Below are 14,992 nucleotides of genomic sequence, written 5' to 3' on the forward strand. Positions count from 1 at the left end.
TCTTCTTCTTCTTCTTCTTCTTCTTCTTCTTCTTCTCCTTCTCCTTCTCCTTCTCCTTCTCCTTCTCCTCCTTCTCCTTCTCCTCCTCCTCCTTCTCCTTCTTCTCTCTCCCTCCTTCCTTCTCTCCCTCTCTCCCTCTTTCTCTCCCTCTCCTCCCTCTTCTCTCTCTTTCTCTTTCTTTCCCTTCCCCCTTCCTCTGTCTGTCTGTTTCCCTCCCTCCTTCCTTCCCCTCCCTCCCTCTCTCCCCACCTTTTTCTTTCTTCCTGTTTTCTCTTCATCTCTCTGTCTTTGTCTCTACCTCTGTTTCTCTCTCCCATATACATATACATATCTAACTTATCTCCCACTTTTCTACTCCTAAGATCTGTAAACTCACTTTTGGATCTATGATTCTACTTAAAGGACTTTTTTTTTGGTTATCAAAGAGGGAGACAGAAAAGGAAACAGAGAGAAAAGAGGAACAGAAAGAATACTCAATTTTTATTCCCTAAAATATTGTTATTCATTTGGAAAGTGAAGGTTTTCTTTTTTTTTTTTTAAACCCTTAACTTCTGTGTATTGACTCCTAGTAAGTGGTAAGGGTGGGCAATGGGGGTCAAGCGACCTGCCCAGGGTCACACAGCTGGGAAGTGTCTGAGGCTGGATTTGAACCTAGGACCCATCTCTAGGCCTGGCTTTCAATCTACTGAGCTACCCAACTGCCCCGAAAGTGAAGGTTTTCTGTAATACACCTAGGATCATAGATTTAGAGCTGGAAAGAACCCTAGAGGTCACCTAGTCAGTCAGTAAATAAATTGTTGTGATTGAATAATCAGTCTTTTTTCCATCATGCCTGATTCTTTGTGACTCCTTTTGGGGTTTTCTTGGCTGAGATACTGGAGTGGTTGGCCATTTCTTTCTCTAGCTCATTTGCCAGATGAGGACACTGAGGCAAACAAGGTTATATGACTTGCTCAGGATCACACAGCTACTAATTAAATATTCCTTTATTAAGTTCTTACTTTGTGTTGAACACTATGTTAAGTACTGGAAATCAAAATAAAGGCAAAAAACACTGTCCCTGCCTTCAAGGAGTTCACATTCTAATGGGGAAGACAACATTTGAATAACTATGAATATAAAAGATGTATACAGTCATCTCAGAGAAGAGGCAAGTCAACAAACATTTATTCAGTGCCTGCCATTTTGCCAAATTCTGCTAATACAAATATAATTTTAAGAGAGTCCTTTTTATGATCAACTACGAAAGGCTTAGCTACTCTCAGCAATTCAGTGACCCAGGACAATTCTAAGTGACATTATTTTTTTTTCTTAAAACCCTTACTTTCCATCTTAGAATCAATGCTGTGTATTGGCTCCAAGGCAGAAGAGTGGCAAGGGCTAGGCAATGGGGGTCAAGTGACTTGCCCATGGTCACACAGCTGGGAAGTGGCTGAGGCCAGATTTGAACCTAGGACTTCCCATCTCTAGGTCTGACTCTCAATCCACTGAGCCACCCAATAACAAAGAATGCTCTCCACCTCCAGAGAAAGAACTGTTGGAGTCAGAATGCAGATCAAAGCATCTGCTTTTTCTCTTTAGTTTATTTGGGTTTTTACTTGGGGGGGGGTTGGTTTTTATGAGCATTCTTTTACACAAATAAGCAATATGGAAATAGGTTTTGCCTGATAATGCATAGATAACCCAGATCAAAAAGGCTGACCAGCTCTGGGAAGGGGAAGGGAAGGGAGGGATGGAGACAACATATGACTTCAGAAAACTTGGGCAGAGAATTGTTATTACATGTAATTGGAAAAATAAAATCTTTCCAAAAAATAAAATAAACTTGATGATGAAGAAAAAAAGAGTCCTTTTTAGAGTCTTAAAGAAGAGTTCCTTAAGGAAGTCCCATTGTCTTGGGGGAAGATCCTACTGAAGGGGTTGGGGCAAGGGAAGGTACCAGCACACAGGCAAGGCAGAGAAAAGTCTAAAGAGTGAGAAGCAGAGCCTAGAGAGGAATGAGGAGGTGAACGTGATAACGCTGGACCCTTCCTTAGGATGGTTCTGGGAAGAACTGCTCATAAAAGAAAGGAAGCAAAAGGGATGTGTTTGGGGGGATCTTTTAGCTGAGACAGCCTGTCAGAGATGGAAAGATCAAAATTTTTTTAAGTTCTTGTTTTTAATATGCATTTTTTCTAAACCCTTACTTTCTGTCTTAACAATTCTAAGACAGAAAAGGCAAGGGCCAGGCAAAATAAGGTTAAGTGACTTGCCCAAGGTCACACAGCTAGGAAATGTCTCAGACCGCATTCGAACCCAGGACTGCCCATCTCCAGGCTTGGCATTGCAGCTACTTTACCACTTTATCACTTATTGATTATTGACTGACTGATTTTGAAGGTAACTGGAAAGCAGAGATGAGGAGGAAGAGTATTCCAGGCTAAGATAGCAAGTGAAAAGGCAAGGAGGCGGTAGATGGAGGGTCCTGTGTGATGAGTAATGAAGAGATGGCTGTAGCTGAATCATGGAGTATGTAGAAGGTAGTCAAGTCCAAGAAGTCTGGACAGGTAGCAAGGGGCCAGGTTGTGAAGGGATTTCTGTGGCAAGCAGGGAATATTATATTTGATCCTAGAAGTAGTAGGGAGCCACTGGAGTTTACTGAATAGAGGAGATGATCGAATTAGATTTGAGCTTCAGGAAAATTGCTTTGACAGTTGAATAGAGGGGTTGAAGATAAGGCAGAGATACCAACTAGAAGTCTATTTCAATTTTCCATGTGAGAGATGATGAAGACTTGAACAAGTGTTGTAGCTCTGTGATGGAAGACAATGGAACTTCTAGAGATATTGTGAAGTTAAAAACAAAAAAATTAAGTGACTTAACCAAGGTCACACTGGTAGGAAATAACAGGGCTAGGATTTGAACTCAGATTACAAAGTAATCTTAATCACAAATTAATTAATTACCAAAAAATTACTTAATTACAAAGTAAAGACTTTCCCTGACCATCTCAAACCACCTTTTCATAGCCATGCCTTGATTTCCCTACCTTTTTCTATCCCCACCCTTCTAGTGTGGCATGTTTTTGAACAAGATTAACATGGATCGTTGGCATAGCATGGATGCTCCATGCAACCAAGAGAAACCAGTAAAATGAGAGAACAAGATTTGATATATAAATTTTGTGCCTCATGCTTTTTCTGGAACAGATGCAGCCCCAAACACTGGTTATTGAGGAGATGAGGAGCACTTGTATTTTATACACGTGTTTTATAAACTTGTTTTCTGCCTCTGAACAAAAAATCCATACTGCCTTGTAAAGATTACATCTGGTGTATGGTTTCCTTAGCCCTGAGGCATCCTTCCCCAATGTCAAAGTGGCTGGTTTTGTCCAACTGGGAGATTGTGAAGCCTGTTTGCCTCTTTGCTCTAGCATTTGGTTTTTTAGTGATCTGTGGTCAGAAGGACCCAATTCTTAGAGCTCGAAGATGTGAGGTCGAGTTCCAGGCCACATAGTTAGATAGAAAGAACCTCAGATACCATCTAGTTCAACCCACAATGGCTAAGTGGCTGGCTGTTCGGTATCTGGTGCCTTAGATCTCTCCGATCTGAGAGGGTTCAAGCAAACAATTCTTTTATTAAAAACATACTCTAATTCCTTCGGGCAAAAGCAATTACCAAAGAAGGTAAAAAACGATTGAGAAAGATGAAAACAGATAAAAGCCACCAGCCAGGAAGCACACTGAATGCAGCTGGCCAGCAGATTCCCCAGGATCTCAAAAGCTGGCCATTCAGATCTTCCACACTGCTTTTATACTCTTCTTTGCCCAAAGGGCCCATGGCTGGGTCCCAAATCCATCCGCCAGGGGGCAGAGTGAACTCAACCCTCCTCCTATCAGCCTCCTGACTTCCCTGCTCTCCTCTCAGTAGTCCTGGCTTTTATTGTCCCTGGCAGGGGCATGGGAAGAGGTTGGTGACAATTATTTCACATCTCTCCAATTTCTCCGCCGCACATACCACAGGAGAAGCCCCTTCCTGTACCACTCTAGAGAAGGGGATCTCCATTCTGCCTGAGCTGAGAGGGGGACCCCATTCCCAATTAAGGTGGCCCCTTCCACTTTTGGTCTACTGACCATTAGGAAGTATTTTTTTGCCATTAACATCCTACACTGATCTTAGTATTGCTCTATTGGGGCCAGCTGGAACAAACCTGCTCTTATTGCTGAAACTTGAAGACAATTAACAAGAGGAAGACACCAATGAACGGGGTGGTGGGAATGGTGGGTTTATTGTCATCAGACCTGGGTTTGAATCCTGGGACTGTCCCTTAGGATCTTGTGATCTAGAACAGATAACTAAGTCTCCTTGTGCCTCAGATGGACTGGATGACATTCAAGGACTCTGATTTTTTTTTTTATACTGAACTTGAAAAAAAAAAAACAAGACATGGGCATCCCCATTTCAGCAGAGTTAGGCAGAAAAAGAGGAATTGAATACTGACCATGTCGCTGGACTCTCTGTCGTGTGTAATTTTCTTTTTCCTTTTCTATTATATATAAGTTCAGTCTCTACCTTTCAAAGGTGTTCTGAGTGCCTGGACATCTAAGGTACCTTTTATTTTTTATTTAAAAATTTTTTAAAAATGTCAATATTTTTATTAATATCATTTTTATTCATATCACTTCCCTAAGAGGTGAAAGTAGAACACAAGTAGTTCTGTGCCACCTCAGTGGGAATACAAGAAGAAAAATGAAATAAGGTCCCTTTTAGCACTAAAACCACAACCACATTCCCTTACTAAGACTTCTTGTCTCCAGGCTAACCAACCCTATTTTTTCTTCAGCTGTTTCTAAGAAAAAAATGGTCTCCTCTCAATCATTGGTTAATCATGTGACCCTTGGCCAGGTGATGAATTGGTCAGTATGAATTAAGTGACTACCATGTGCTGGGCACTGTGCTCAAAAGGAGGCAAAAAAAAAAAATAAAATAGTCTCTGACCTCAGGGAGCTCACAAGCTAATGTAGTGATTCCCAAAGTGGGCGCCATCGCCCCCTGGTGGGTGCTGCAGTGATCCAGGGAAGCGGTGATGGTCACAGGTGCATTTATCTTTCCTATTAAAATTTAAAAAAAAATTTTTTTCCAGGGGGCCAAGTAATATTTTTTCTGGAAAGGGGGTGGTAGGCCAAAAAAGTTTGGGAACCACTGAGCTAATGGATTTGGTGGAGGAGGAAAATAAACAAATGGTGATCTAAAAATAAGCTATAATCAGGATAAATAGGAGATGATGAAAACAGGGAAGGCATTAGAACTAAGAGGGGTTGTGAAAGGCTTCCTGTAGAAGATCATATTTTAGTTGGGACTTAAAAGGAAGCCAGGGAAGCTGGTAGTGGGGGACGAGGATGGAGAGGCATGGAGGACAGCTGGAGAAAATGCCTGGTCAATTAATGTCTCAGTTATTGATTAATCAGTGAATCAGCTAGTATTGATTAAGTACCTGCTATATGCATGTCACCTGGCAGTGAGGTGGCTCACGGGATAGAGTTCTGAGTGGAGTGAGGAAGCCTCATCTTCCTGAGTTCAGATCTAGCCTCAGATACTCACTAGCTGTATGACCCTGAGCAAGTCACTTGACCCTGTTTTTGCTTCCATTTCCTCATCTGTAAAACGAGCTGGAGAAGAAAATGGCAAAACCACTCTAGTATCTTGACAAAGAAAACCCTAGGGTCACCCCATTAGTCCTTGGGGGATCCAGCAGCAAAAATCTCAACAACTGCCCATCTGCCCTTAAGGTTTATAGTTTACTGAGAAAGATGTTCCCAGAATAAATATGTATAAAATAAATATGTTGGGGAGGATGAGGGAAAGTAGCAGCTGGGGAAATCGGGGAAGGTCTCTTGTAGGAGGTGATGTTTATGCTGTACCTTGAGGGGAGCTAAGGATTCTGAGAGGTGGGGAGACACCTCCAGGCAATATCTTCTTCAAAAGGTTATTTGGAAGAAAATGCTTACTAAAAGTTGACTTAGAGCTGTCTACAGCCCTAAAAGGACGTGGGAAGCCAGTTAGTCTGACTCCCTCATTTTACGGAGGAGGAAACTGAGGTTTCCTAAATGACTTGACCAGTCACACGTGAAGTAAGCATCCGAGCTGGCATTTGAACCCAGGTCCTCTTGGGCTCTCTCTATTGTCTCATAAACGTCTATCTCCATGTTTTGATGGCTCTGTGATCTCATTTCTGCATGTTCTCACCCACAGGACGGATCGCGGCCATTCCCACCTTCTCATACTTAGCCTCCCATACATCCTCCATGGAGGATCCCTCCAGTTTTCCAGGAGCTTTCCTTTAGGTGTCACGCATTGTATGGATGTCCGGGGAGTCCTCGAGCATAAGCTACCAGTAAAACATGCCCAGGGCAGGAAAGAATGGTAGACAGAACTAGTTAATTGGGTTTGGCTCTTAGCATTTTAAGACTTGGCTTTTTCAGGGGATGGATGGGAGCTTTAAGGTTCTCCCCAAAGTTCCCCAAACTGTAATTACAGGAAGTTTAGTGAATAAAGGGTTGAACTTGGAGTCAGAAAAACCTGAGCTGAGAATCCAAACTTAGATGTAAGTCAATTCAAGTCATGTAGTCTCTCAGGGCATGTTTCCCCAGAGGTAAAGTGAGAGGAATCAGACTCAGTGACCTTGGAAGTCTCATTTCCAGCTTCAAATCTATAATCCTTTAACCTTGTTAACAGGTACCCACAATGGAGGCACCCATAAGCACCCTGTCTGGTGACAACATCCAGAAAGCATCCGCCTTGCCCTCGGTCCTTCGTCTCAGGGGAGGTGTGCAGATCTTTGGGAAGACCTTGCCTGGGGAGACCATCCCCCTTGAAGAAGATCGCAGTGACCCCACTGAAAATGTCAAGGATCCAGGATAAAGAGGGCATGTCCTCGGATGAGCAGAAACTGCTTTTTGCTGGAAAACAGTTAGAAGCTGGTTGTACCCATCTGACTACAACATCCAGAAAGCATCTGCCTTGCCCTCGGTCCTTCGTCTCAGGGGTGGCAGATCTTTGGGAAGACCTTGCCTGGGGAGACCATCCCCCTTGAAGAAGATTTAAGTGACCCCATTGAGAATGTCAATGCAAAGATCCAGGATAAAGAAGGCATCTCCCTGGATCAGCAGAAACTGATTTTTTGCTGGAAAACAGTTAGAAGCTGGTTGTACCCATCTGACTACAATATTCAGAAAGCATCCGCCTTGCCCTTGGTCCTTCATCTTAGGGGTGGCAGATCTTTGGGAAGACCTTTCCTGGGGAGACCATTCCCCTTGAAGAAGATTTAAGTGACCCCATTGAGAATGTCAAGGCAAAGATCCAGGATAAAGAAGGCATCTCCTTGGATCAGCAGAAACTGATTTTTGCTGGAAAACAGTTAGAAGCTGGTTGTAGCCATCTGCCTACAACATCCAGAAAGCCCTGGCATTTAGAAGTCATCTCATACAGCTGAGTCTGAGAGAAGTTAAGATCATACAAAGAAAAATAATTACAGTTAAGAGTCAGGAAGGCTACAATTCAAATCCTGCCTCAGATATTCAATAGCCATGCCACCCTGGATGAGTCACCTCCTTTCTGTCCTGCTCAGTTTTCTCCTCTATAACTTGGGTAATAATAATAGCACCTGCCTCCCGGGGTTATTTGTGAGGACACAACGAGATAACATCCGCACAGCACTTAGCAAACCTTAAAGTGCTCCCTAAATGTTAGTTCTTATTACAAGATAAGATCGAAGGGGCTGCAGCCATGGAAAATGAAGAGCTGTGAAAAGTGCTCACCTTGTCAGGGAAATTCAATTTTCAGGAGAGGATGCTCTTGAGAGTAGAATTACCAAAGATTGGGAAAAAGCAATGTGGGGTTTGGGGTGTGTGTGTGTGTGTGTGTGTGTGTGTGTGTGTGTGTGTGTGTGTGTGTGTGTGTGTGTGTGTGTTTTCCACAGGGGAGCTGAGAAAGGACCTCCACTTATTTTCCAGGTTTTGTTCAGAAGAGATAATGCATTTAACATTGCTTCCTTGGTGCCAAGTGCTTGGATGGCTCTCAAGGCACATTTGATTAGGGCACTGCAGAGGACAAAAACACTCACCGTCCACCCTTATCAGGCCCAGACAGGGCTGAGAAGTGTGGCCTCATTGGTGGGCTCCTTGCTCAGAAAATTCTCAGTGACAGACTCTGGTTACTGAACTGTAACGGCGCCTTCCCAACAATTCCCTTCCTTCAAACGCCTCCGATTAAACACTTCCAAAGTGCACAGCAGTCATTAGACGGCAGCCCTTAATTCTTAACAAGTTTATGGTCTGAGGAGCACTTAAAAGGGGGCAGAATTTACACCAAGGATTATGTAATTCATGGCAACATAAAACTTCCATCTCAAAATATCAGATCCCGCCCAGGCTTCGACTTGCTCGTCTCTGACCCTTCTGTGCTTTAGTGATCCTCTCTGGGGAGGGTCACACAGACCTTAGCATTTCATCAGAACCAGGCTAAGCCTCTATTTATGCCTCACATATGCTTCGCCCTGATACCAAAGGAAGGAAGGGTTATTTAAGTGCTGATAAGTAGCCGGCAATCTGCCTGGGAGGACAAGATGGAGGCTTGGATGGCTTCCCCCAAAGCAAGCTGACAAGCTTTTTTTTGCTTTCTTCATCATGGTTATTCTGAGTTTCTAATTACTATTTTATTTTCCTTTGGACTGGGTCTCCCAGTCTCCTCCGTGCTGAAAGCATTAGCAGTTCTTTATGGGTCTAATGTCAACACTGATCAGCCCAGATGGTTTGATCTACTCTATTTCTAGCCCAAGTTGGTTCACCTCTCCTTGGGCAATATGGTGGCCTCTTCTTTAAGAGTCTCGCCATATTGGTGCTGGATCTAGGTCAGATACTCAGTTGGCTTTAGCCCACTGCAGCACAGAACTCCTGAGCTCAAGAGATCCATTCATCTCAGCCTCCACAGGGGCAGGGATTAGAATTATATACCACCATGCTCAACTTTCAACTCCATTTTAATCCTTTACAGAATATAATTTTTACTGCATTTTACCCAGCAAACAATGTGTTTAATATTTATGTTTTTCTACCTTTATGAAGTTTTTTATACTCTAATACATGGTTAATTTTTATTAAAATACCATGTTAGAGTGAGAAATATAGACTCCATTCAATTCCCATTCAATAATTACCAGAGTTCTATCATGACTAACTTTTCTGAAATTGTATTCAGGTCCTTAACTTATTTCTCATCCTCACTGAATCCGTTTCATTTGCTTGTTGTTTTATGTTTGCTTTATCTTGATGCTCATGTTTATATTTCAAATTTCAGAGCAATTTTGGTCTTTTTTTTATCAGGAATGCTTGGAAGTCCTCTATTTCATTTTTTCCCCCTTATAGGATAACACTTAGTTTTGTTGGGGAAAAAATTTTTTTCTTGATTGTAAACCCATATCTTTTGTACCTCTCATATTAAGGTGTAAATTCTCCTTCCTTTCCTCCAAAACTCTCATTTTTTTCCAGTTCTTTCCTATGCTACTTTCATTTCATTAAAAATCATTTTAACTCTTTTTTTTCAAAAACAAATTTTTGCTTCATATAATCTAAGAATTCTAGATAGTCTTGTGTCCAAGTCATATTTTTCTTTAGTTTTACTTGTAGATATTTTGTAGTTATTCTCTTTTTTCTGGGTTTATGACTTGGTCATTCTTGAATGCTATGTTCCTCATGGATCTCAGGTACAGCTGAGACCAAGAACCCATCAAATGCTGTTCCCCCAAAGCATTATGATCTAGGTAAAGTCTGCTTCCTTCCTGGTATAAGTTTTGCAAACTCCTGACCTTGGTTTGGGTCTAGTTAACACACCACAGGCTTGCCCTTGCTTGGCATTCTAGTAGAATGCTTTTGAGCCCAGCTCCTGTTAACAGGATGGAAGACTTTAAAGATTCAGAATGACAGAACTGTACTCGGGCTAGAGCCACACAGATGCTATTAGATTCTCTTCTTGTTCCATAATCAATACACTAATGCCTGGCACATGGTAGGTGCTTAATAAACATTTATTGACCAATTGACCAGGACCACTCCTTGCCCTGTCACTAAGCAACAGGTCAGCCTGATGCTTTCTTTTTTCTCTATGGCATCTTCCCTTTTCTTTTCTTCCAGTTAATATCATAAACATACATTTCATGTTTATTGATATATATATTCATCTTCATTATTAAATATACTCACTAGCACTACATTGAGTTTTCTGGCCATTCCATATATATATATAAAATTATTGTAATGTAGACTAGTGACAAGAGTGCTTTATTTGGAAAGAGGACCAAAATTGAAATCATGACTATGTGCTATGCTATTTGTGTGATCTTGGAAAAGTGACTGTCTCTTGCTGGCCTCCATTTTCTCATTTATAAAGACAGGACTAAATGATTTATTTCCACTCTAAATTTCTGATCTTACATTTGATTAATATTAACTAAAACTGTTTTATTTTTGAAATGTTTTAAGTTTAATGTGAATTTTTATTTTTATATGTAATGTCTATTTCAAATCTTCTGAGGACAGAAATGATCACTGTTGCTTTGAGAAGAAGAGGTGCTAAGTGGGTTTCAGCTAAGAGGTGTTTCTTTCTATGGGGCCAGGAAGAATATGTAGGTTTTCCATTCTAGGAGATAAACTATGGAGAAGACAGGAGGAAGAAAACTTGTTTCTTTTTAGAGCTATCTCAACTGATATTTTATAAAGAAACATAAAAAGATTTTTATGAGGAATGAGAATGTAAAGAGATTGAGAGAATTTGAAGAAGCTGTTTTCCTATCCCTTCCAGGGGGAAAGTGGGAGCTATTGTGATTTCTATCTTATCAAGAGCTTTTTCTTGTTATCTTGAGTTAACAAAATGGTGTTATCAGAAGTGAAGGGACTTTATCTGTAGTTGCAATACAGATTTAAGTGAAGAGATGATATCTATTGTTGCAATCAGGATTTAAGGCTGAGAGTTTTTACACAACTAACATATTGTAAGTCATTATCTGTCTTTGTTTTATTATTGATTACATTATTATTCACTTAACTTGTAACTTAATCATTGATTCTAGGGGATTAAGGGATTTAATAGAGAGGTATGAGTAATTTCTACTGGGAAAGGAAGTTTTTTTAGTTTATTGAATAATAGTATTTTAATGTAATTTAATAATAATAGAAAAATAAGTTAAAATTGTATGTGTTAATGATGAACCATACAAATTTGTTCCTGGATTACCCTAGAAATCAGGATAACAAGATTCAATATGGAGTCAAGTTGAGTAGTAGGCTGATGGATTAACTACAAATGAGGTTGGTGACCAGTGTAATCCTGTTACATATAGAAGTAGGTTCATAAACTCTTTTTAAATTTGAAAATTTTCATTTAATATAGAATATTTTTCCATGGTTACAAGATTTGTGTTCTTTCCCTCCCCTCTTCCTACCCCCCTTCCATAGTCAATGAGCAATTCCACTGGGTTTTACATGTGTCATTGATCAAGACCTATTTCCGTATTATTAAAATCTGTACTAGGGTGATCGTTGAGAGTCTACATCCCCAATCATATCCCCCATCGAACCATGGAGGTTCATAGACTCTTGCTACTTGCACTCACACTTGCTACACACACACACACACACTTATTCATATGTGTGTGTGTTTATATATGGACTGTATCTATACATTCCATCCTGAATATACAGCATGAATTCCTTGTTTCTTCTGCTGAAAAAGTATCCCATCAGGTAAATCATGGCTCTTATTCATTAGGCTAGGAGGGGCTGTTCAGAACAGAGAAGCTGGCAAACATCGTTTCCTGGAGATAAAATAAAATCCGCAAGGCTGATTAAAACCCTGAAGAAGAATTAATTCAAAAAGGATAATAAAACACCTCTCTCTTGGGCTTTCCGGAAAATTAGCCAGCCAGTCTGCATGGTTTGAGCACGAAAAAGAGCAGCTACTGATTTACAAGTAATGTCTCTGTTATGTCATCAAAAACACTCTTCCGCTAATGTCAACCCTGGCCCGGTCAGATGTGAGGCTGAGATTGGGGTCAAGTTTGCCATCTATATTTCAAAACGTTAAGGGATTCCTCCTTTCGCCAGTCATCGATGACCACTGACAACAAAGGCCACAATACTTCCTCCTGCTGAAATAGAGAGCCGGAACTGGAAAAGGTTTTGAGAGAACTTCAGAGTAGATCATAAAACACCACTGAATTCATAAAGTATGGTCCATTAGATTTATTATTAAAAAATGTCAAGGAACATCTGCTTTCCCTCCTCTGTTCTTTCTCTGCTCCCCCGCCCCCAGCACATTAGAGGCCATCTCAGAATAAATTACAGCCCCTCTCAGGGACTGATTATTCCAAACCTTAGCTTCACTTCTTTTTCCTCTTCCTGCTGTCTCTCTTTGGGCTATGCTGTTTCTCAGCCTTGATATTTCTTGAGCAAAGATGCAGAAGGTAAGAGGGAAAAAAAAAAAAGCAAACTAGTCCATTTGACAGTTTGTCAATAAAAGGTCTGGTGATGGTATAGATGAAAACTATTAAAGAACTTTTTTTTTGTTTTTTTATAGGAGGTTCTCAGGGTATTTCAGTTACCCATTCTAGCTAATGTGTCTATTCCTGTGAATTTTTTAATTTAAATTTAAAATTTTTTAAATTTTAAAATTAAAAAACTTAAATTTTTTAATTGTTAAAATTTAAATATTTTTAAATTTTAAAAAAAATTTAAATTTTATCATTCCTGTGGACGATGGGATATTGGCTATGTCTGTCATCTGAAAATGAACTGCGAGGTATCCAAAGATGGCAGGAATATTGGCATCAATGCTATGAGACCTCCTCAGTGAGCCCAGTTAACAAGGGACACCTTCTAGCTCTTTGTTTGGGGGTTTGTCGTAAGATAACCCACAGACAGCTCTAGTCCTGTCCAGGAGACTGATCTCTAGTATGTAACAGACTGATGAGGTAGATTTTTGTTCAGGAATGGGTTTGGTCATTTTTGATTAAAAAACAAATCCATCCTTGAATGAACAAAGGATCAAAGAAGCATTTATTGAGTGCTTCCTATGTGCTGAGCACTATCCTAAGTGCTAGGGAGAGACAAGCAGATAGGCAAGACAATACTTGCTTCAAAGGAGTTTACATTCTAATTGGGGAACATACATCTAGAGGGGTTAGCAGCAGGGCAGACTGCAAGGTCCAGGTGTCCAATGGAGAGTGCATTGGCTAGTAAAAGGACAATGTCTGGGGGTCTAGAGGGTGTTCTAGCGGGGCAGATGGTAATGTCTAGTGGATTGCATAGCATTAGGGCAGAGAATAAGACCTGGTGGTCTTCCGTCTTAGAGGAAGGATTGTAGTTGCTGCTTGTCCAAGTGATGGGAGTTTGCAGTTGAATAGATGATCATGGCCAAATGGGTTGGGGTTGAAGGATTAGAGAGACATTAATGTGGAAGAATAACTTTGATTTTAAAGTGACTTTTTTTTTTAAAAGTGATTTCATGTCCAAAGTCATTAAGTCTGGCTAATAGAATATGAATCAAATATATTTTTTCAAAGTTTCTGGGAAAGAACTGAGGAGCTGGTTTAGATGCTAGGAGAAGGGTGATGACTAGGAGGCCGTGACACTTTTCTTACTTGTCTAACTGCTCTTTTTGTCTCTCTAGCTATTTCTGTCTTTCTAGCTCTACCTACACTTCTCTGCAGACAGAGGAGGGTAGAAGTTTACTTATCTGGCAATGGGGAAACAATTAGAAGTGGGTTCCCCCCCCTTTTCTTCCTTTTTCTCTATCTCTTCTAAGAGTTGGGAAATCCTGATGAGCTCAGGTCAAGTCAAGTGTTGCTGGCCTTAGGACAGATGTGGATTATTAATCAATTATTACTCATCTTATAATTGTTGTTAAGGATTCTGTTTTCAATATATAGAAGCCACTTTTGGTAGATCTTCATATTTGTACTGAGCTGAACATTTCCTCTATACTGGATTGCATCATGGTCCCATTGGACTCTCTCTCTCTCAAACAAAATTGAGTCTTTGGGGGATTTCAAGGCCAAATCCTAGAAGATTCTTAGAATATTGTCCCTCATACATCTGAGAAACAAGCAGACATGCCAGCACCCAGAAATCCTGACTTTAAATCCTCGTTCTGGCACTCATCAGCTGTGGATAAGTCTGAGTTTACTCATTTGTGAAGTGAGGGATTTGGACTTGATGATCTCAGAGATCCCTTCTGGGTCAAAATCATAGAATCATTATATCATAAAATTTAGAGATAAAAAGAACCTTATAAGGAGCAGCTTGGTGGCTCAGTGGATAGAGAGTCAAGCCTAGAGATGAAAGAACTTGGGTTCAAATCTGTCCTCAGACACTTTCCAGCTATGTGACTTTGGGCAAGCCAGGTAACCCCCATTGCCTGGCCTTTACCACTCTTATACCTTAAAACCAATTCTTAACATTTTTTTCTAAGATGGAAGGTAAGAGCTTTATTAAAAAAATAAAAAGAACCTTAGAGAAAACATCTAGTTCAATGCCTTCTTTCTTTTTTAAAATTTAAAGTTATTTTATTTTCCCAATTACATGTAATAATAGTTTCAACACACTTTTCCCAAAATTATAATATCCAAACTGTCTCCCTCCTTCCACTCAGAGATGGTAAGAAATTTGATCTGGGCCATACATATATTATCATGCAAGACATACTTCCATATTGGTCACTGTTGTAAGAACACATTCATACAAAACCAAAACCTCTAAATAAAACCATAAATATACGCATGTGAAAGATAGTCTGCTTTGACCCACATCCATCCGACTCCAATAGTTTTTTCCTCTGGAGATGGATAGCATTCCCCATCACAAGTCCTTCAGAATCATTCCAGATTATTGAATTGCTGAGAATAGCCAAGTTTTCACAGTTGATCATTGTTACCAAATAAATACCTTATTTAAAAAAACAAAAA

The 14,992-nt window shown here is 40.3% G+C and overlaps 1 pseudogene; it reads left to right on the forward strand.

The window, feature by feature from the left end:
• LOC123245852 overlaps positions 1-8,293 on the forward strand; it is a 17,063-nt pseudogene extending 8,770 nt beyond the window's left edge.
• Positions 8,294-14,992: the final 6,699 nt, after the last annotated feature.

The sequence above is a fragment of the Gracilinanus agilis genome, chromosome 4 (assembly GCF_016433145.1).
Source record: "Gracilinanus agilis isolate LMUSP501 chromosome 4, AgileGrace, whole genome shotgun sequence".
In the NCBI taxonomy this organism is placed as follows: Eukaryota; Metazoa; Chordata; class Mammalia; order Didelphimorphia; family Didelphidae; genus Gracilinanus; species Gracilinanus agilis.